The sequence below is a fragment of the Emys orbicularis genome, chromosome 1 (genome assembly GCF_028017835.1).
Source record: "Emys orbicularis isolate rEmyOrb1 chromosome 1, rEmyOrb1.hap1, whole genome shotgun sequence".
Lineage (NCBI taxonomy): Eukaryota > Metazoa > Chordata > Testudines > Emydidae > Emys > Emys orbicularis.
In genome coordinates, this window is record NC_088683.1 from 795,501 (window position 1) to 816,961 (window position 21,461).

At 42.9% G+C, this 21,461-nt stretch overlaps 1 protein-coding gene across 1 annotated transcript in view; it reads left to right on the plus strand.

Moving 5' to 3' along the window:
* Nucleotides 1-21,461, plus strand: part of SHANK3 (SH3 and multiple ankyrin repeat domains 3) — a 610,715-nt gene that overhangs the window by 165,254 nt on the left and 424,000 nt on the right. The gene's annotated exons all lie outside the window — the stretch shown is intronic.

Here is a 21,461-nt window from a genome sequence, read left to right on the forward strand (position 1 = left end):
AGTTCTCTCCCTGAGAAATCCTCCCCCTGAGAGAGAGACGGGTGGCTCCGGAGTCCTTTAGAGCAATGGAGGAGCTGATAGGCTTTACTCGTGGGAGAGGGTTAACTCCACACAGTGGGTCAAATGCCTGCTCTGAGCAGAGGGTGCAGGGGTGTCCCGGCAAAAGGAGATGCAGTGCTGGACTTCCTGGAGTATGGACCTTCAAGTAGATGTTCAAGCAAATACGAGCTTGCATCATTTGTGAAAAGGAGTGTTAATGCTGCCAAAGGGCCTCGGGGAAATCTGAAGTCTCCCTATAAGTATATCAAGCAGAAGTACTGGCAAGAAAGCAAACACAATAATGAATGACGAATGAGATTGCATTCATGATTATTATAGAATGGCTGAGCTACTGAACTGCTTTATTAAATTTCTTTCTGTTAAGAAAAGATGTAGGAAATCATCTGATCAATTAAGAAGAAAATGCTGACTTTGTATGTACTGTATAGCTGCTGATATGAAGTAGGTCAGATAATACTTGGGATACTGAACATACACAAACCAGCAGGTCCAGATGGCATGCACCTGCAAGTCAAGGGAATTAGCTAATGAACTTTCCAAACACTAGAAATTATTTTTTAAACATCCATTGAGAACTGGGAAGATACCAAAGGATTAGAAAAATGCAAAGATGGTGTTGATCATGAAGAAAGGGGGAGAGCATGAACCGGCTAGTTATCATCTCATTTGCCTACTATCAATGTCTAGTAAGGTAATGGAACATATACTAAAAGAAAGAAAAGTTCACTGCATTTCTAGGTTAATGGAGCCCTGAGCAATAAGAGCAGGAACTTATAAAGGATAATTTTTGGATAATGCTTCTACAGGTCCCCGCTGTCAGGGCTGCACATGCCTGGCTGTGTGCCAAGAACTGTCAGTGGAGCTGTGAACACAAGCCGTGGACCTCACAAATGAGACCCGCCATGTATGGCAGTAAAAGGGGTCATGATCAGCAATCACCTCCGTAACTTTCTGCGACTGGACACTCTCCCAGCTCAGAACCCATCAGGCTGTTCTCTAGGTTCTTACTTTCTTTTTTAGAGAGACTCAGCCCCTTGAATTTGATTTGTACATCTGTGATCTGGGGCAGGGCAGTGTAGAGTTCAAGGTAGAGGAGAGGGGAACTGAATATTTCACCAGATTCACTGGGGTTGAAGCTGCTTCTACTTATTCCCATAATACAAGAACTAGGGGTCACCAAATGAAATTAATAGGCAGCAGGTTTAAAACAAATAAAAGGAAGTTCTTCTTCACGCAGCGCACAGTCAACTTGTGGAACTCCTTACCTGAGGAGGTTGTGAAGGCTAGGACTATAACAATGTTTAAAAGGGGACTGGATAAATTCATGGTGGCTAAGTCCATAAATGGCTATTAGCCAGGATGGGTAAGAATGGTGTCCCTAGCCTCTGTTCGTCAGAGGATGGAGATGGATGGCAGGAGAGAGATCACTTGATCATTGCCTGTTAGGTTCACTCCCTCTGGGGCACCTGGCATTGGCCACTGTCGGTAGACAGATACTGTGCTAGATGGACCTTTGGTCTGACCCAGTACGGCCTTTCTTATGTTCTTATGTACTGAAAATGTGTCTGTGACTCCAGGTGAAGCTGGTTGGTTCTGATCCTGTCAGCTCATCTTTCTTGGCATGGACGGCTTGAAATCCTCTGACAGTGGATATGCCCTGTGAGGAAAGGGATCTTTGCAGACACTATTGAAGTTGGGCTAGTCTGTCTTTTCTGTCCCACTCTTTGAGGGTCTGCAGAAGAGGAGAGGTGGGAATTGGGACTGCTCTCTTCTCTCCGGTTGGTTAGAACTGAGAGGCTGGATTGTACATAGAATCTCGTCACTACCAACATGATCACTCTCCAGGATCCCTCCGCACTATCGATACATTGGATTGTGGAGGAGGTGCAGACTCTGCCCTCACCTGAGCTGCGACCTTCAATGACACAGCGCAGAGGTGAAGATAACTTCTTATTCCCTTGATTCTCCTCATTTAAGGGGGGTGTGTGTGTGGTGGGGTGGGGGAGAGGGAGAGAGATTTATAGAATCATAGAAATCTAGGGCTGGAAAGAACCTTGAGAAGTTATCAAGTCCAGCCCTCTGCACTGAGGCAGGACCAATAAACCTAGACCATTGGTTCTCAACCCCGGCCCAATCAGCATACAGCTGCAACCTATGTGATATCCTCAGGGCCATAAATGTAGTATATATATTGTGTGGATGCGGCCCACGTAACACATAGAGAGCTGCATATATGGCCCACAATGGTAAATATATTGAGAACCACTGACCTAAACCAATCTGTTTGTCCAGCCTGTACTTAAAATCCTCCAGTTAGTTAGTTAAACAGATATTAAAAGGTACAGTGCCAAAAGTGAAATCCCTGTACGCTACATTTAAACTTTTTAAAGACACCATAATAGAGGCTCAACTTAAATGTATACCCCAAATTAAAAAACATAGTAAGAGAACCAAAAAGGTGCCCCTAAGGCTAACAACAAAGTAAAACAAGCAGTGAGAGGCAAAAAGGCATAATTTCAAAAATGGAAGTTAAAGTCTAATGAGGAAAATAGAAAGGAGCATAAACTCTGGCAAGTGAAGTGTAAAAATATAATTCTGCGGGCCAAAAAAGAATATGGAGAACAGCTAGCCAAAGACTCAAAAAGTAATAGCAAACATTTTTTTAAGTACATCAGAAGCAGGAAGCCTGCTAAACAACCAATGGGGCCACTGGACAATTGAGATGCTAAAGGAGCACACAAGGACGATAAGGCCATTGCGGAGAAACTAAATTAATTCTTTACATTGGTCTTCATGGCTGAGGATGTGAGGGAGATTCCAAAACCTGAGCCATTCTTTTTAGGTGACAAATCTGAGGAATTGACACAGATTGAGGTGTCATTAGAGAAGGTTTTGGAACAATTTAATAAATGTAACAGTAATAAGTCACCAGGACCAGATGGTATTCACCCAAGAGTTCTGAAGGAACTCAAACGTGAAATTGAAGAACTACTAACTGAAGGATCGCTAATGTGATGCCAATTTTTAAAAAGGGCTCCAGAGCTGATCCCAGCAATTACAGGCTGATAAGCCTGACTATATTAAAGAACAGAATTATCAGACACACAGATGACCATTTGTTGGGGAACAGTCAACATAGTTTTTGTAAAGGGAAATCGTGCCTCGTCAATCTATTAGAATTCTTTGAGGGGGTCAACAAGCATGTGGACAAGGGAGATCCAGTGGATATACTGCACTTACATTTTCAGAAAGACTTTGACAAGGTTCCTCACCAAAGGCTCTTAAGCAAAGTAAGCTGTCATGGGATAAGAAGGAAGGTCCTCTCATGAATTGGTAACTGGTTAAAAAATAGGAAACAAAGGGTAGGAATGGAGAGTGGAAAATAGTGGTGTCCTCCAGAGGTCTGTACTAGGACCAGTCCTATTCAACATATTCATAAATTAACTGGAAAAAGGGATAAACAGTGAGGTGCCAAAATTTTAAGTCCAAAGCAGACTGCGAAGAGCTACAAAGGTATCTCACAAAACTGGGTGAATGGGCAACAAAATGGCAGATGAAATTCAGTGTTGATAAATGCAAAGTAATGCACATCGGAAAACATAATCCCCACTATACGTATAAAATGATGGGGTCTAATTTAGCTGTTACCACTCAAGAAAAAGGTCTTGGAGTCAAGAAAGAGATCTTGGAGTCATTGGATAGTTCTCTGAAAACATCCACTCAATGTGCAGTGACAGTCAAAAAAGCTAACAGAAATTTGGGAATCATTAAGAAAGGTATAGATAATAAGACAGAAAATATCATATTGCCTCTATATAAATCCATGGTATGCTCACATCTTGAATACTGCGTGCAGATGTGGTCACCCCATCTCAAAAAAGATATATTGGAATTGGAAAAGGTTCAGAAAAGGGCAACAAAATGATTAGGCTTCCGTATGAGGAGAGATTAATAAGATTGGGAATTCTCAGCTTGGAAAAGAGGTGACTAAGGAGAGATATGATAGAGATCTATAAAATCATGACTGGTATGGAGAAAGTAAATAAGGAAATGTTATTTACTCCTTCTCATAGCACAAGAACTAGGGATCACCAAATGAAATTAATAGGCAGCAGGTTTAAAACAAACAAAAGGAAGTATTTCTTTGCACAACGCACAGTCAACCTGTGGAACTCTTTGCCAGAAGATGTTGTGAAGGCCAAGACTATAACAAGGTTCAAAAAAGGACTAGATAAATGCATGGAGGATAGGTCCATCAATGGCTTTTAGTCAGGATGGGCAGGAATGGTGTCCCTAGCCTCTGTTTGCCAGAAACTGGGAATGAGCGACAGGGGATGGATCACTTGATGATTCCCTGTTCTGTTCATTCCCTCTGGGGCACCTGGCATTGGCCACTTTTGGAAGACAGGATACTGGGCTAGATGGACCTTTGGTCTGACCCACTATGGCCGTTTTTACGTTCTGAATTTGTCAAGGTCCATTTGAATTCTAATCCTGTCTTCCAAAGTATTTGTAACCTCTCCCAGCTTGGTGTCATCTGAAAAATATATAAGTATACTCTCCACTCCATTATCCAAGCCATTAGTGAAAATATTAAATGGCACTGGACCCAGGACTCATTTCTACGGGACCCCACTAGAGGCCCCCTCGCAGTTTGCCAGTGAGCCATTCATAATTACTCTTTAATTAATGTCTTTCAACCAATTGTGCAGATTTGTGTTGTACATGTGTGGTACAGAGAGATTGTATGCCCGCCTTTCAGTAATTTCATCTTGATCTCATTTCCCTAGTTTCCTTATGAGAATGTCACATGGGACTACATCAAATACCTTACTAAAATAAAGATGCATCACATTTCCTGCTTCTGCCCTATCTACTAGGCCATTAACCTTATCAAAGAAGGAACTTAGGAAGATTTGCTTTTGTTGTTTTTGACACATCCATCCTGGCTATTCCTTATAACTCTGTTATTCCCTGGGTGTTGATTATTTAATAATTTGTCCCAGTATCTTTCTGAGTATTGAAGTTAGGCTGAGTGGTCTTTAATTTTCCAGATCCTCTTTAGATCATAGATAGATACTATATGTTTCTCCGTCTCCAGTCCTCTGGGACCTCCCCTGTCCTCCATGAGTTCTCAAAGATAATTGCTAACAGTTCCAAGATTGGGTCAGTTAGTTTCTTAAGTACCCTAGATACATTTTTTTCAGGTCCGGCCAACTTGAATACATCTAACTTATCTAAATAGTCTTTAACCTGTTTTTGCCCTGTTTTGGTTTACATTCCTTCCCACCTGTTTTTAATATTAATTGTGTTGAGTATCTGATCACCATTAAACTTTTCAGTGAAGAGAGAAGCAAAATAGGCATTAAATATCTCAGCCTTCTTGATATCAGTTATTAGCTCTCCTTCTCCAATAAGTTGAGAACCAACACTTTCCTACGCCTTTCTGTTGGTCCCACTGTATTAAAGAACCTCCTTCTTCTGTTTAATTTCCCTTCCTAGGAGTAATTCAGTTTGAGCCTTAGTTTTTCTGATTTTGCCCCTACATGCTTGTGCTATTTTTTTGTACCCATCCTTTGCAATTAGTCCATGTTTCCTCCTTTTGTAGGATACCTTTTAGATTTTCAGATCATTAACGAGCTCCTGATGGAGTCATATTGCCCTTTTATTCTTCTTCCTATCTTTTCTTCGCATTGGGATAGTTTCCAGTTATGCCTTTAATATTGTCACCTTGAGAAACTGCCAGCTCTCCTGAACTCCTTTTTCCCTTAGATTTTCTTCCCATGAGACTGTTGTGTGGATAGTGATCTAAAAGGCTTATAAGAGGCCTTGGTTTTACTTGGTTACTTGGGAAATACCCAGAAGCATTCATTCAGAATGAAAGTTTGTTGATTAAACACAAGAAAGAACAAGAAATTAAAACAAGCATTTATGTTGAAACTGTGGTGGCGTGATTATGCAAAACAGACTTAGAGCTTATCAGAGTCTCTGCTTTTGGAGTCAAAGTATCAGTGTCTCATATTTTCAGAAGAACCTTTCTTTGATGACAATGAAAAGGTTAATTTTATTATCTTCTGATGTGAAGGGCATGCACTTATCCTGTTCTTAACAAACAAGTAGACACAAGGTGGAAGAGAGAGAGGATAGAAAAGCTGGTTGAAATATGGCCTTTGTTGATGTTTTTGTGTCATTGCTGGTTAGTTTTGAGTGGATGCTCTGGCTGGCAAGTCGTCCATGACACCTGCTGCTTGGACCTGGTTAGTTACTGTCTGTTAGGGCTGTCATCTGGTCTGGTTGGATCCTTTCTCCTTCAACAAGGCAAGTTTGGATGAATGCAGTATAGTTGATTTCAGGATTCAATAAAAAGCCAAGAGAGGGAGATAGGATAGGAGGCAAGAAATAGTGGGGTAGAAAATAACACAAGAAGGGAAGGGAATACAATACCGGAACTTACTTGCCCCTGCAGCGCTGCTAATTAGGTCTTCCCACTGGTGACTGAGGACTAGGTGTCACAATCATGTGATGACTTTTAGCATTCACAGGTGAAAACAAAGTTCCTCAATCAAGGGCAAGGCCAGCTGGCCTACCTATCAGAAAGAAAGTCCATTAGATATGTCGAGGTGAGCTGCAGTGCTGGAAGGGCAGGGGATGAGCCAGGCGAAGATGACTCTTTTTAAAAAAAAGTCTTTTTAAGAAGCTCAAAAAATGAGTAAAAGTGGGTGGCATATTTTAGCCTCCTTATGGAAATGGATTTAATTGGTGGTTGAAATAAGGTCAAACTTCGGAGAGGTAACTTTGTTCCCACATTTCTTGTTTACTAAGTAGGATCTCACCACTGTCCTTGACTTATATCTGTAGGTCATTTTATTTGGACTAATACAGTTTCTCTGTGTGGTTTTCTTGCATTTGTAACAACTTGATCTATTGTTCATGGTTATTGTATTTGGATACAGACTGGCTAACCTAGTGTGGAGGACTAGGTTTGGTGGGGGCAGGTGACAAAAGCCCACAGGTAAGTCAAAAAGATGGAGACCTGGGAGAAGGGTCGGAATTTTTTTGGGGGGGGTCAGGCATGGGCTGTTATAGCCGGGATAAGGGAGAGGAGACCAGAGAGAACATGTGGGGGTGGGGAAATCAAGTCAATATCTTAGGTGTCTGTATACTAATGCAAGATGTATGGGGAATAAGCAGGAAGAACTAGAAATGCTAGTTAATAAACACATCTATGACATAGCTGGCATCACAGCGATTTGGTGGGACAATACACATGGCTGGAATATTGGTATGAAGGACAGGCAGGGGAAAAAGGGAGGGAATGTTGCCTTATATATTAAAAATATATACAGTTGTACTGAGGTTGACCTGGAAATAAGAGACAGACTGCTTGAAAGTCTCTGGGTAAGGATAAAAGGGTTAAAAACAAGGGTGATGTCATGGTAGGGGTTTACCACAGACCACCGAACCAGGAAGAAGAGGTGGATGACGCTTTTTTTTAAACAACTAACAAATTCATCCAAAGCACAGTACTTGGTGGTGATGGGGGACATCAACTACCCAGACATGTGTTGGGAAAATAACACAGCAGGGCACAGATTATCCAACAAGTTCTTGGTATGTGTTGGAGACAATTTTTATTTCAGAAGGTGGAGAAAGCTTCTAGGGGAGAGGCTGTTCTAGATTTGATTTTGACAAATAGAGAGGAACTGGTTGAGAAATTGAAAGTGGCAAAGGCAGCTTAGGTGAAAGTGATCATGAAGTAAGAGTTCACAATTCTAAGGAATGGTAAGAGGGAAAACAGTACAATAAAGATAATGGATTTCAAGAAAGCAGACTTTAGCAAACTCAGGGAAAGTCTAAAGGGAAAAACAGTTCAAGAGAGTTGGCAGTTTTTCAAAGGCACATTATTAAGGACTCAGGAGCAAACTATCCCACTGCGTGGGAAAGATAGGAAGTATGGCAAGAGACCACCCTGGCTTAAGCAGGAGATTTTTAATGATCTGAAACTCAAAAAAGAGTCCTATAAAAAATGGAAATTAGGTCAAATAACAAAGGATGACTGTAAACAAATAACACAAGTATGTAAGGACAAAATTAGAAAGGCCAAGACACAAAATGAGATTAAACTAGCTAAAGACACAAATGGTAACAAGAAAATATTCTGCAGATACATTAGAAGCAAGAGGAAGACCAAGGACAGGGTAAGCCCATTACTCAGTGATGGGAGGAAAACAATAACAGAAAATGTGGAAATGGCAGAGGTGCTAAATGACTTCTTTGTTTTGGTTTTCACCAAAAAGGTTAGTAGCGACTGGACGTCTAACATAGTGAAAGTCAGTGAAAATGAGGTAGGATCAGAGGCTAAAATAGGAAAAGAACAAGTTAAAAATTACTTAGACAAGTTAGATGTCTTCAAGTTACCAGGGCCTGATGAAATGCATCCAAGAATGCTCAAGGAGCTGAATGAGGAGATATCTGAGCCATTAGCAATTATCTCCGAAAAGTCATGGAAGACAGGAGAAATTACAGAGGACTGGAAAAGGGCAAATATAGCGCCAACCAAAAAAAAGGAAATAAGGACAACCCAGGGAATTACAGACCCGTCAGAGTACCCCACTTAGGAAGGAACTGTCAGTTGCACACACACAAAATGGAAAATGACTGCATAGGAAGGAGTACTGTGGAAAGGGATCTGGGGGTTATAGTAGCTCACAACTTAATATGTTGCAAAAAAAGCAGACATAATTCTGTGATGTATTAGCAGCAGTGTTGTAAGCAAGACACGAGAAGTAATTCTTCCTCTCTAGTCCAGGGTGATTAGGCCTCAGCTAGAGTATTGTGTCCAGTTCTGGGCACCGCATTTCAGGAAAGATATGGACAAATTGGAGAAAGTCCAGAGAAGAGCAACAAAAATGATTGAAGGTCTAGAAAACATGACCTATGAGGGAAGATTGAAAAAGTCAGGTTTGTTTAGTCTGGAGAAGAGAAGACTGAGAGGGAGAGAGTTTTCAAGTACATAAAAGGTTGTTACAAGGAGGAGGGAGATAAATTGTTCTCCTTAACCTCTGAGGCTAGGACAAGAAGCAATCGGCTTAAATTGCAGCAAGGGAGGTTTAGATTGGACATTAGAAAAAACTTCCTGTCAGGGTGGTTAAGCACTAGAATAAATTGCCCAGGGAAGTTGTGGAATCTCCATCACTGGAGATTTTAAAGAGCAGGTTAGGCAAACACTTGTCAGGGATGGTCTAGTTAATACTTAGTCTTGCCTCGGTGTAGGTGACTGGACTAGATAGCCTCTTGAGGTCCCCTCCAGTTCTATGATTCTATGAGTCTATTGTAACATGAGCTTTCACATATATTTTACAGTTGAGCTTAGGGTAACTTTGTAGGTTTGAAAATCACAACAAGACCCTTACCTACCAGTTTTATGAGTCTACTTTATTGAAGTCCATTGTCCTTATTCTGATGCTCTAACTCAGGGGTCGGCAACGTTTGGCACACGGCTCGCCAGGGTAAGCACCCTAGCGGGCCGGGCCAGTTTATTTACCTGCTGACGCGGCAGGTTCGGCCGATCGCGACCCCCACTGGTCGCGGTTCGCCGTCCCGGGCCAATGGGGGCGGCGGGAAGCCGCGGCCAGCACATCCCTCGCCCGCGCCGCTTCCTGCCGCCCTCATTGGCCCGGGACGGCGAACCGCGGCCAGTGGGGGCGGCGATCGGCCGAACCTGCTGCGTCAGCAGGTAAATAAACTGGCCCGGCCCACTAGGGTGCTTACCCTGGCGAGCCGCGTGCCAAACGTTACCGACCCCTGCTCTAACTCTTTCGTTGCCTTAGAATCATGAAATCTCTTATTTCACAATCACTTTCACCCAAATTGCCTTCCACCTTCAAATTCGCTTCCAATTCCTCCCTGTTGGTTGGAATCAAATTTAAAATGGCTGTGCCCCTGGTTACTTCCTTTTCTTTCTGAAACAAAAAGTTGCCGGCATATTTTTCCAACAGATACCTGGGTAGTTAAAGTCCCCCAGGTAGAGCAGCTGGTTCTCCTTCCTCCTCTGGTGCTGCTGTAGTCACCTGTAGTCAGCTAGCATCCTCCATCCCAGATGTTTCCATGTGTGTCCCTTCACTGAAGTCATCGTGCTCCCGCATGCTATGCAAATTAACCACTTCTTCCTGTAGCTCTCTTACCTGCTTCCTGAGGGGGGGGCTCCTACAGACACCTCTCATGCCAGTGGTTCCCCCGCCTGGCTTTTATTGGTAGGGACACGTAGGCTGCATTCCCAACAAGTCAAGACCAGGGTCTGGGTGGAAGCCTCCAGGGTGAGGATGTGTGTCCGGCAAGAGCCCCACAGGTGCAGGCAGAGGAAGAGCTAGCAGTGTTGTTGATGACATGCCGTTCTCGTTCCATGGCAGGTTCTTCTTTGTAGAGCAGCTGCAAGTTAGGGAAAGGAAAAAAAATCAACACACCATCTCACCTCGCTGCCTTCCTGCTCTGACGAACTCAGCTAGGTAACTCCCTTTATCTCACCAGCCATTTGTCTCACCAGCCATTGTGAGTTTGTGTGCTTTTGAAAACCCAGGCCCCACACACAGCTGGAGTGGGTGACTCAACCCCTCTCACTCAGCTGCCTCTATTCACGGGCCTAACTGATCAAAAACTGCACTGCTCTCACTTCAAAGAGCCCTGCTAGAAACAGATGCTAACACCCAGCGGCAGGGCAATCTCACCTTTATAGTCAGCAACCTAGCCTAGATTTCAGAACACAGCAAACAATCCAGATTCACACCAAAATCAATGACAAGTTCCCAGCACCAAAAGTGCTCCTTTCTTGTCCCTCAAAGTTAATCAAATAGCAATAAGACAAAAGTTCCCAAGATACTCACCAGCTGGCTATCTTCCTTAGTCTCCCAGCTGCCTTTGTCTCACCACCCATGTGTCTCCTGAGTCCTCTAGGTGGATTTGGAAAAGGGTTTCAGTTGAGAGCTATTATACCCCAGCTGGGGATAGACTTGAGTAGCCATTCTTGGTGTGCTTGGCTCTTGTAGGAGGCCTTACTGCCTCTTCAGGGGAAACATCCGTTTCCATTTGTCTTTTAGTGCTTTGGAAGCCAGTCTTTTCACCCACCATTGTTTATGCCAGCCCCTTAACCTCTACCACCGTTATGGGTCCTGTGGTCTTGCATGTGGTCTGGTGCTGCTGCCACAGCAGTTCTCAATAGATCTGTCTTAGAAGAATCTGGTTCAGGACTGAGAATCCAGAACCTCTTTCCCACACCATCATGAGGCTCCTCACTCACATATGAGAGAATGATATTGCCTAATGTGATTAGAATGACTGTTCTGAGTTAGGCTTTGAAGGTGAATTAAAAATTGATCAAAGGAAATGCTTTTCACACAATGCCTAATTAGCCTGTGAAAGTCATTGCCAGAGGAAATCATTAAGACCAGGAACTTAGCAAAATTCAAAGAGGGATTGAACATTTATATGGGTATCAAGAATATCCAGGTATCATAACGAAATTGATAACATTTTTGGAAGGGATATTAAACTTCATGCTCCAGGGCTTAAGTTGTTCTTTTACTATTAGAAAGCAGGATGAAACTTTATGTGGGCGGCTGATGTCCCACATATGCTATTTCAGGGTTCTTACACCTTCCTCTGAAGCATCTGGTAGTGGCCATCGTCAGAGACAGGATACTGGAGTAGGTGGATGTTGGGTCTAATCCAGTCTGGCAGCGCCTATGCTCTTGTGGAGAGGAGTGCATAGAATCATAGCGTTTATGCCAGAAAGGACCATTAGATCATCTATCATAGGCCATTCATTTCATTGATATATACCCCCTCTATTGAACCCAGTAACTAGTGTTTGACTAAAAAATGTCTTCCAGAATGACATCCAGTCTCTATGTGAAGATTTCAAGAGATGGAGAATCCACCATTTCCCTTGGTAGTTGGTTCCAGTGCTTAATTGCCCTCACTGTTAAAAATTTGTGTCTTATTTCTAATTTGAATGTCTGGTTGCAGCTTCCAGCCATTGGTTCTTGTTCTGCTTTTCTCCTCTAGATTAAAGAGCCCTTTAGAACCCCATACTTTCACTCTGGGAAGATTCTCATACACTGTAATCAAGTCAACTCTTGATCTTTTTTTTATAAGCTAAATAGATTAAGCTCTTTAAGTCTCTCCCTGCTTGGCATTTTTCCAGCACTCAAACCATTTTTGTTTCTCTTTTCTGCACCCTTTCCAGTTTTTCATCATATTTTTTAAAAGACATAAGGGACATCATTAGATATCAGTGAAAAGCTTGGCACGGCTAAGGGTAGTAAGAATAACTTTTTAAAGTGTATTAGGAACAAAAGAAATCCTAGCAATGGTATAGGCCCATTACTAAATGGAGATGGTAAGATTATTGTTAATGTTGCCGAAAAGACAGAATTGTTCAATAAATATTTTGTTTTGAACAAAAGAAGTGGGATGATGTACTACTATCACATGAGGATGATTAAATACTTTCCAGTCCATTAGTAACCAAGAAGGATGTTAAACAACATCTGCTAGGGATAAATATTTTTAAATCATCAGGCCAAGATAAATTGCACCCAAGAGTCCTTAAAGCATTGGCTGAGGAGATCTCTGGCCCACTAATGTCATTTTTAATAAATTTTGGAATACTGTGGAAATTCCAGAAAACTGGAAGATTGTGAGTGTTATGCCAATATTCAGAAAGGGTAAGTGGGATGACCTGGTTAACTATTGGCTGGTTAGCCTGACATCGATACCAGGCAAAATAATAGAAAAGCTGATATGGGATTCAATTAATAAGGAATTATAGGATAGGAATGTAATTAATGCCAATCAACATTGAAGTCAATAGGAGTTAGGCAACTATGTGATTTTGAAAATTCCACTAGGCACCTATTTGCATCTTCAGTTGCCAATAAACCTGTAAAAATCTTGCCCGCTGTCCTTCCTGAACAGGTTATAAGAACATAAGAACGGCCGTACCGGGTCAGACCAAAGGTCCATCTAGCCCAGTATCCTGTCTACCGACAGTGGCCAATGCCAGGTGCCCCAGAGCGAGTGGACCAACAGACAATGATCAAGTGATCTCTTTCCTGCCATCCATCTCCTCTGACAAACAGAGGCTAGGGACACCATTCCTTACCCATCCTGGCTAATAGCCATTAATGGACTTAACCTCCATGAATTTATCCAGTTCTCTTTTAAACGCTGTTATAGTCCTAGCCTTCACAACCTCCTCAGGTAAGGAGTTCCACAAGTTGACTGTGCGCTGCGTGAAGAAGAACTTCCTTGTATTTGTTTTAAACCTGCTGCCTATTAATTTCATTTTGTGACCCCTAGTTCTTGTATTATGGGAATAAGTAAATAACTTTTCCTTATCCACTTTCTCCACATCACTCATGATTTTATATACCTCTATCATATCCCCCCTTAGTCTCCTCTTTTCCAAGCTGAAGAGTCCTAGCCTCTTTAATCTCTCCTCATATGGGACCCGTTCCAAACCCCTAATCATTTTAGTTGCCCTTTTCTGAACCTTTTCTAATGCCAGTATATCTTTTTTTAGATGAGGAGACCACATCTGTATGCAGTATTCGAGATGTGGGCGTACCACCAATTTATATAAGGGCAATAATATATTCTCAGTCTTATTCTCTATCCCCTTTTTAATGATCCCTAACATCCTGTTTGCTTTTTTGACCGCCTCTGCACACTGCGCGGACATCTTCAGAGAACTATCCACGATGACTCCAAGCTCTTTTTCCTGACTCGTTGTAGCTAAATTAGCCCCCATCATATTGTATGTATAGTTGGGGTTATTTTTTCCAATGTGCATTACTTTACATTTATCCACATTAAATTTCATTTGCCATTTTGTTGCCCAATCACTTAGTTTTGTGAGATCTTTTTGAAGTTCTTCACAGTCTGCTTTGGTCTTAACTATCTTGAGCAGTTTAGTATCATCTGCAAACTTTGCCACCTCACTGTTTACCCCTTTCTCCAGATCATTTATAAATAAATTGAGTAGGATTGGTCCGAGGACTGACCCTTGGGGAACACCACTAGTTACCCCTCTCCATTCTGAGAATTTACCATTAATTCCTACCCTTTGTTCCCTGTCTTTTAACCAGTTCTCAATCCATGAAAGGACCTTCCCTTTTATCCCCTCAGATTTGTCACCTACAAAAGCCGGCTCAGGTTTGGGAATCTCCCTAACATCCTCAGCCGTGAAGACTGAAGCAAAGAATCCATTTAGTTTCTCCGCAATTACTTTATCGTCTTTAAGCGCTCCTTTTGTATCTTGATCATCAAGGGGCCCCACTGGTTGTTTAGCAGGCTTCCTGCTTCTGATATACTTAAAAAACATTTTGTTATTACCTTTGGAGTTTTTGGCTAGCCGTTCTTCAAACTCCTCTTTGGCTTTTCTTATTACATTCTTGCACTTAAAAGTTATAGTAGAGTTCTATCTGATGCAGATGACCCAGCTGTTCAGTCATCAAATTCCCTTTCTCCAAGACTGTCGTTTGTACCAAGATATGTTAGGAGGATGATCTGAAGCTGTGGTTATTCCATAGTCAGCTCAGAAAAATCCCAAAAACTGCTTGACATTTTAGAGCTCAAACAAAAGAATAAAATATTCCTCATTAACAAGGATCTTTTGGAGTCTGTCCAAGATCTGTGGTTTAAATCATAGAATATCAGGGTTGGAAGGGACCTCAGGAGATCATCTAGTCCAACCCCCTGCTCAAAGCAGGACCAATCCCCAGACAGATTTTATCCCTAGATCCCTAAGTGGCCCCCTCAAGGATTGAACTCACAACCCTGGGTTTAGCAGGCTAATGCTCAAACCACTGAGCTATCCCTCCTCCTAGGATTGAACTCATAACCCTGGGTTTAACAGGCCAATGCTCAAATCACTGAGCTATCCCTCCCCCCTTGATATACTTTAATCTTAATAAATATATGAATGGGATTATATGATGGGGTTTCCTGCGATAGCAGAGGACTGCACTCGATAACCCAGGAGGTCCCTTCCAGTTCTATGTTCTTATGGACCCCTGGCAACAGTAACGAAGGTGGACAGGCTGTACCAAATATCATCACTGCGCTATGACTGTTTCTATCAGAACTCAATGTCAGGGACTCTTGTGATCTCTGTGAGGGTGAACAAATCAAAATTTTCTAGTTCTGCCAAGACTCTTCCAGCAGCTAAGGACTTAAGGGACAAGGGCTATAAATTCTACTCCCCTGAGCACTAGGGTTGCACATGGCCACTTGCCAAGCTCTTATAGACTCTTTATAACTTCATGTGAAATAAAATGTCATTTTTGGTGGCACATATTCCTGAAAACTGTTGCAGTAAGGGCAATCTCTGAATTAGGGCTTCAATCAGCACTTGTTCATGCTTCTTCTGATGCTATGGAGTGAAGACCACTGCTGTGACTAGTTGACCTTATGCAAGGCTCAGGATATCTCAAATGCCTGATTCCATGTTCCCAATCTGATTCCCAATCGGATTTGTTCAGACAGAAGCCCAGGGAGCCTTTGGGTCAGATAAGTCTGCTTCGGTTCTGCCTGTCTTGAGGCAGCAGATTTGATATTTCAGCAGAGAACCTGAACCAATTTCAAAAGAAGATTCTTCATTTTCCCTGTCCTCTCTGGAGCCACTTTGGCTCCTTCAGAACAGCACGACGTGGAATTACTTCAGGTAGATTAAATGTATTAGAAGTAGAAAAGAGTGGTTATGCTGTCCAGTTCCTTGCCATGCCAACTACTCACCTTCCTTCTCGGTCCCTTTTCAAGCTTCTCACTACAAAGTGCTGAAGGATGACGTTGTACACTGTTTTAGGCCGAAGCCATAGGAAAAGGTTCCTGAGCAGAACTGTGAAAAGTTTTATTCCTTTTTATAACTCTGGCAGACTCCAGGACCCTGAAAAGGATGCATGGCTCCTTTCTCAAATTTTCTTCTTGTAAGGTTCATAAAGCCTATGCAGAGAATATGTGAAATTTCTGTATCATTTTTATGAAAAAGATGTGTCTCAGTTTATCCACTCACTGTGTTTTGTGACCTAATATGACTGAGGAGGTTAATTTCTTTCTGGGGAAGGAGGACTGGATAGGAGCTATGCAGGAAGTAGGCATGTCTGGGTTAGTCTGAATGAACAATCAAAGATTGACCCCTATGAGCAGTTACCTTGGAGATACAATGGGAGACCAGTGACCAGATATTAACTTTTAATGACTGACAGCCAATGCAAACAGAACAAGTGGAATCAGCGTGACTGCAAGCTGAATCAAAGAAATGGAGGCGTCAGAAGACTGTGTTAAGTAGACTGCTGTCCAGGGCAAGGAGAAAGATGGAATCCTGGATGCCTTGGGCTAAAGAGACAGGTTCTACTGCCAGCACACACCTGCATGTAAGCTTTGCTTTTCCATTCTAACCTCAGAACACTAAAATGGATCCATAAACAGGGGCATCTCGAGTGGGAGTAGAGAGAGATTTTAATTCTGTCTGGGTACTGATGCGTCTGCCTCTGTGTTCTGGTCTAGTGTCCACAATTCAAAAAGGATGTTGATAAATTGGAGAGGGTTCAGAGAAGAGCCACAAGAATGATTAAAGTATTAGAAAATCTGCCTTGTAGTGATGGACTCAAAGAGCTTAATCTATTTAGCTTAACAAAGAGAAGGTTAAGGGGTGACTTGATCACAGTCTATAAGTACCTACATGGGGAACAAACATTAAATCATGATTGCTTCAATCTACCATAGAAAGACATAACCCAATCCAGTGACTGCAAGTTGAAGCTAGACAAAGTCAGAGTGGAAATAAGGCATAATTTTTTACCCATAAAGGTAATTAACCTTTGAAACAATTTGCTAAGAGTTGTAGAGGCAATTATTAAATAAAGTTTGGATGTTTTTTCTAAAAGATATACTCTAGTTCAAAAGGAATTATTTTGGGGCAGCTCTCTGGCCTGTTTCACACAGGAGGTCAGATTAGATTATCACAATGGTCCCTTCTGGCTTTGGAATTTACGAGTCTATAAAATATTGAATTCCAGTTGACTAAAGATGTTGGCTTGTTTTGAAACAGCAGTCAGTGTCACTGCAAAACACCTGCTGGCTGTGCGTCTCCAAGAGGGTTCAGTCTCCAACAGCAGGTTCATACTATTTTGGACCTAGCTGAAGGAGCCACAGTGAGAAACAGAGGTACTGAAGCCTGCAGTTTCAGAATAGTGGAGGAGGGGGCCTGTCCTTTGAAAACAGTGGAGGCCTAGGGCCTAGCATTAAACGGTTACCCTCCCAGAGAGACTGAATACAGGTCTGTGGCCTAACGCACCATGTGGACCTCTGACAGCCTTCATGAAGATGCAATGGCACACAGGCATTGACTTTCCAATGTGCCGGGGGGTGCTCCACCCCTGCCCTGCCTTTTCCCACCCCCGCCCCACCCTGCCTCTTCCCTCCCCCAAGTGCGCTGCATCCTCGCTTCCCCCTCCCCCCCGAGCCTCCTGCATGCCTCAAAACAGCTGATTGTGGTGGGCAGGAAGCATGGGGAGGGAGAGGAAGGCACTGATGCGTGGGGCCCACTGGGGGAGGGAGGGGGGCTGATAGAGGGGCTGCCGGTGGGTGTTCAGCACCCACCATTTTTTCCCCATGGGTGCTCCAGCCCCAGAGCACCCATGGAGTTGGCGCCTATGCAGTGGCATTGCTGCTGAGCCATACTAGTAGTTTGGTTCAAACCAGGATATAAGCAGTTTTGGTGTCTCTCTCAGGTGCAGAGAGAACTGGGAAAGAAAAGTTCTGGAGGAAATATCCTAGTACAACCAGGCCTGGAGAGAAAGCTTAGGCTAAAATCTGTTTGGTGTTGGTATATGAGTTACCAGTAAAGCCAAAATCCAGGAAGAGGATAATTTTGGACCCTATTTGTTCACTTTATTAGGAGCAAGGTTAGCAACTCTGCCTGTTTGCACTGTTATTTCTCTCTTCTGCCTGCACTCAATCTTGGATTCGAGAGGTCTACATAGATGCATCACAAAACTCAGATTCCGTATGGTGAAGTATTGGCAGCTATCAGTCCTTTGTGCCCACAAGACTGGTTTGGGGTGCTTGACTTGAGAGATGCCTATTTCCGCATCTCAGTCAGGCCATGTTGCAGGAAATAGCTACATTTGTGTAGGAGAAGATCAGTACACTGTCCTTTCCTTAGGGTTGTCCACAGTCCATGGCCTCTTCACCAAATGTACTCTGTGAATCTAAGAAGCCAGAGCAGTTGCAGCTGTCCCTGCTTTGATAAATAGCTTAGTCACCTTCGAGGGATAACCTTATCTTTCCACACAACTTGTCACTGATGCCAAAGGTTGGATCTTTAGAAAAATTGAGAGACATCCATATTAATTTCTAACTTAGAGTTCAGTTTTCATAGGAGCCATGCAAGGTGCTTTCAGAGTGCTTGCTACCTTCCCTCTGGAAAATATCAAAATATGAAAAGTCTAATAACTGCTCTTTTCAAAGAACCTTGGGTAATTGTGAGGACATTGTCACCATGGTCCTTCCTGCACAGGTGATTGTACACCTGGAGTGACAGTTCTCAGTTCATCTGGGACTGTGTGTCACCTTCTTACCCCTTGCTTCCAGTATGAGGGTGTCTTGCCCCTGCCTGACTGGGTGTCAGCTCCCTGGCACCACCTGCCTTTCAGCCACTTAAGCACTCTCCTCTGGGCTGTGCCAGTCCTGTCTTGGCCTTGCATATTAACAGTAGGTCACCCTAGTCAGTGAGTACCTTTGAATGGTTCCCTTTGTGATACTCAGCCCCTGACACTGGCCACTCAGAGACATCGCAGATCCTCTGCCCCCAAAGGATCATTGTACCCCAGTTTACTAATTTTACCTTAAATCACTACTCCTGTATAACCCACAGCACCTGTGATCACTTACAATAAAAAGTGGGTTTATTTAAGAAGGGGTAAAGATTTAACTAGAAATGAGAGATAGTGATGGAAACAAATGGTTACAACACAAAACAAAATCATAAAATGTGAACCTGGCTCTACACTTATTAATAGTTACCTTTCCTGTGTAATGAAGTAGGCCCCTCCCCTCTCACCAATTCCAGTCTGTTGCAGAGCTGCCTGTTTTCATGAGACCCAGGATCCAAACATTCAGGAAAACACCCCTGCTCTGCAAGGGCTTTCCTCAGTGAATGAATACAGAGAGATTCTCCATCCTCTGTGTAATACTAAAAACAGCCTTTTGTTTCTGTTCACAGACAGGGAAACCTAAGTCCCTTTTGTACTTTCAAGTGGTTTTGATTGTTTGCAGTGGCCTCTGATGGTCTTCCATTGGAAGTCTTAGTATTGCACAAGGCTAAACACTTGAGCCTTGCACTGCATCACCAGCTAAACAGGGCAGGATGACAACTCCCCCCTGCCCATACGGGCCATCACCGAGATACATTATCTCCTGGTGACTAATTTTTACTGAGTCCACAAAGCATACTTTCAATATAAATACACTATTCTTTAAAAATTACCCATACGTACACCTCACAAGGATCATGAATTTTGACAAGCCACGAGCTTTCTGTAGACTCTGTGTGGATAAATATCCTGTAAGACATGTGTTTGGTATAGTGAGTATGTCAGGTCTGAGGTGAGAGTTGTTTGCAAAGACCAGGGGACCCTTTGCCAAGGAGCCTCTGTATCACACCTTGCTCAGGGTGAGGCTACTTCAGAGTTTGGTTAAACATTGTCCAGTTTCAGTTTGAAATTCTCAATCATCTCCATAAACATTGATTCATAGATTTCAGCAGGGACCATTATGATCATCTAGTCTTATCTCTCGTGCATAACACAGGCTGCACAGTCCCACCCAGTAATGTCTGAATCAAGCCCATAACTTCTGTTGGTCTATGATATATCTTTTACAAAGGCAATCCAGTCTTGCTTTAAAGACTTCAAGTGATGAGGAACCCAGCACATGCCTAGGTGAATTGTTCCAATGGTTAATTAGCCTCACGGTTAAAAATGTGCAGTTTATCTCTAGTCTGAATGTGTGTAGGTTCAAGTTCCAGCCATTAGATCTCATTCTACCTTTTTCTGCTAGTTTAGAGAGCCATCTATGATCAGAAATCTCCTCCCCATTCCGGTATCTGTAGATCGTGATCAAGTCACCTCTTACCCTTCTCTTGGATAAACTAAGTCGATTGAGCTTCTTTAATTTCTAACTGTAAGACAAGCTTACCAGACCTCAAATTATTCTTGTACCTCTTTTTAATTATTTTCAGTTTTTTTAACATCCCCTTTGAAGTGTGGACACCAGAATTGGATACAGTGTGGTCTCAGTATCTTAGAGGTTTTTAAGGTCAGGCTTGACAAAGCCCTGGCTGGGATGATTTAGCTGGGGTTGTTCCTGCTTTGAGCAGGGGGTTGTACTAGATGACCTCCTGAGGTCTCTTCCAACCCTAATCTTCTATGATTCTATGATCTTTCTAAAATATAGGCTTTAACCCAGCGTCTATAGTCTTTGTATGCAGGGGGTCTGGCTGGATGGTGGCAGTGGCACCCTCTGGCCTTGGAAGCTGTGATCTGTGAGTCTCCCTATTTATCCCCTTCCTTCATAGGCCGTGGGGAGAAGAGGACTGCCTGCGTTGTCCTCAACATGCTTTTAACACTTGCAGCTCTGCATTAAGATAATGACTGTAATTAAATCTCAGGCTGCAGGGCTTCAGATGGTCACCTGTAGGGGTCAGGAAGGAATGTTTTTTCCCTAGTGCACATTTGCCTGGATGTATTCTGTTGGGGTTTTTTTGTTTTTGATTTTCACCTTACTCTGAAGCATCAGACATTCTCCAGAGCTGGAGAAGGGACATCAGTGCTCTGAGGTGATATAGAACAGTGGTTCTCAAACTCTTTTCATTTGCAGACCCCTCAAAAATTTCTAGTGGAGGTGCGGAACGCTTTGGAAATTTTAGGCATAGTCGGCGGATCCCCAGGGTTCAACGGACCACAGTTGAGTTGAGAACCACTGGTCCATCTACCCCAGTGTCCTGTCTTCCAACACTGGCCAATGCCAGACACTTTAGCGGGAATGAACAGATCAGGGCAATAAGTGATCCATCCCCTGTCATCCACGCCCAGCTTCTGGCAGTCAGAGGATTAGGGACATGCAGAGCATGGGCTTGCATCCCTGACCACCTTGGCTAACAGCCATTGATGAACCTATGCTCCATGAACTTATCTAATTCCTTTTTGAACCCAGTTATACTTTTCGCCTTCACAACATCCCCTGCCAATGAGTTCCACAGGTTGGCTGTCCGTGATGTGAAGAGGTACTTCCTTATGTTTGTTTTAAATCTGCTGTTTATTAATTTCATTGTGTGACTCCTG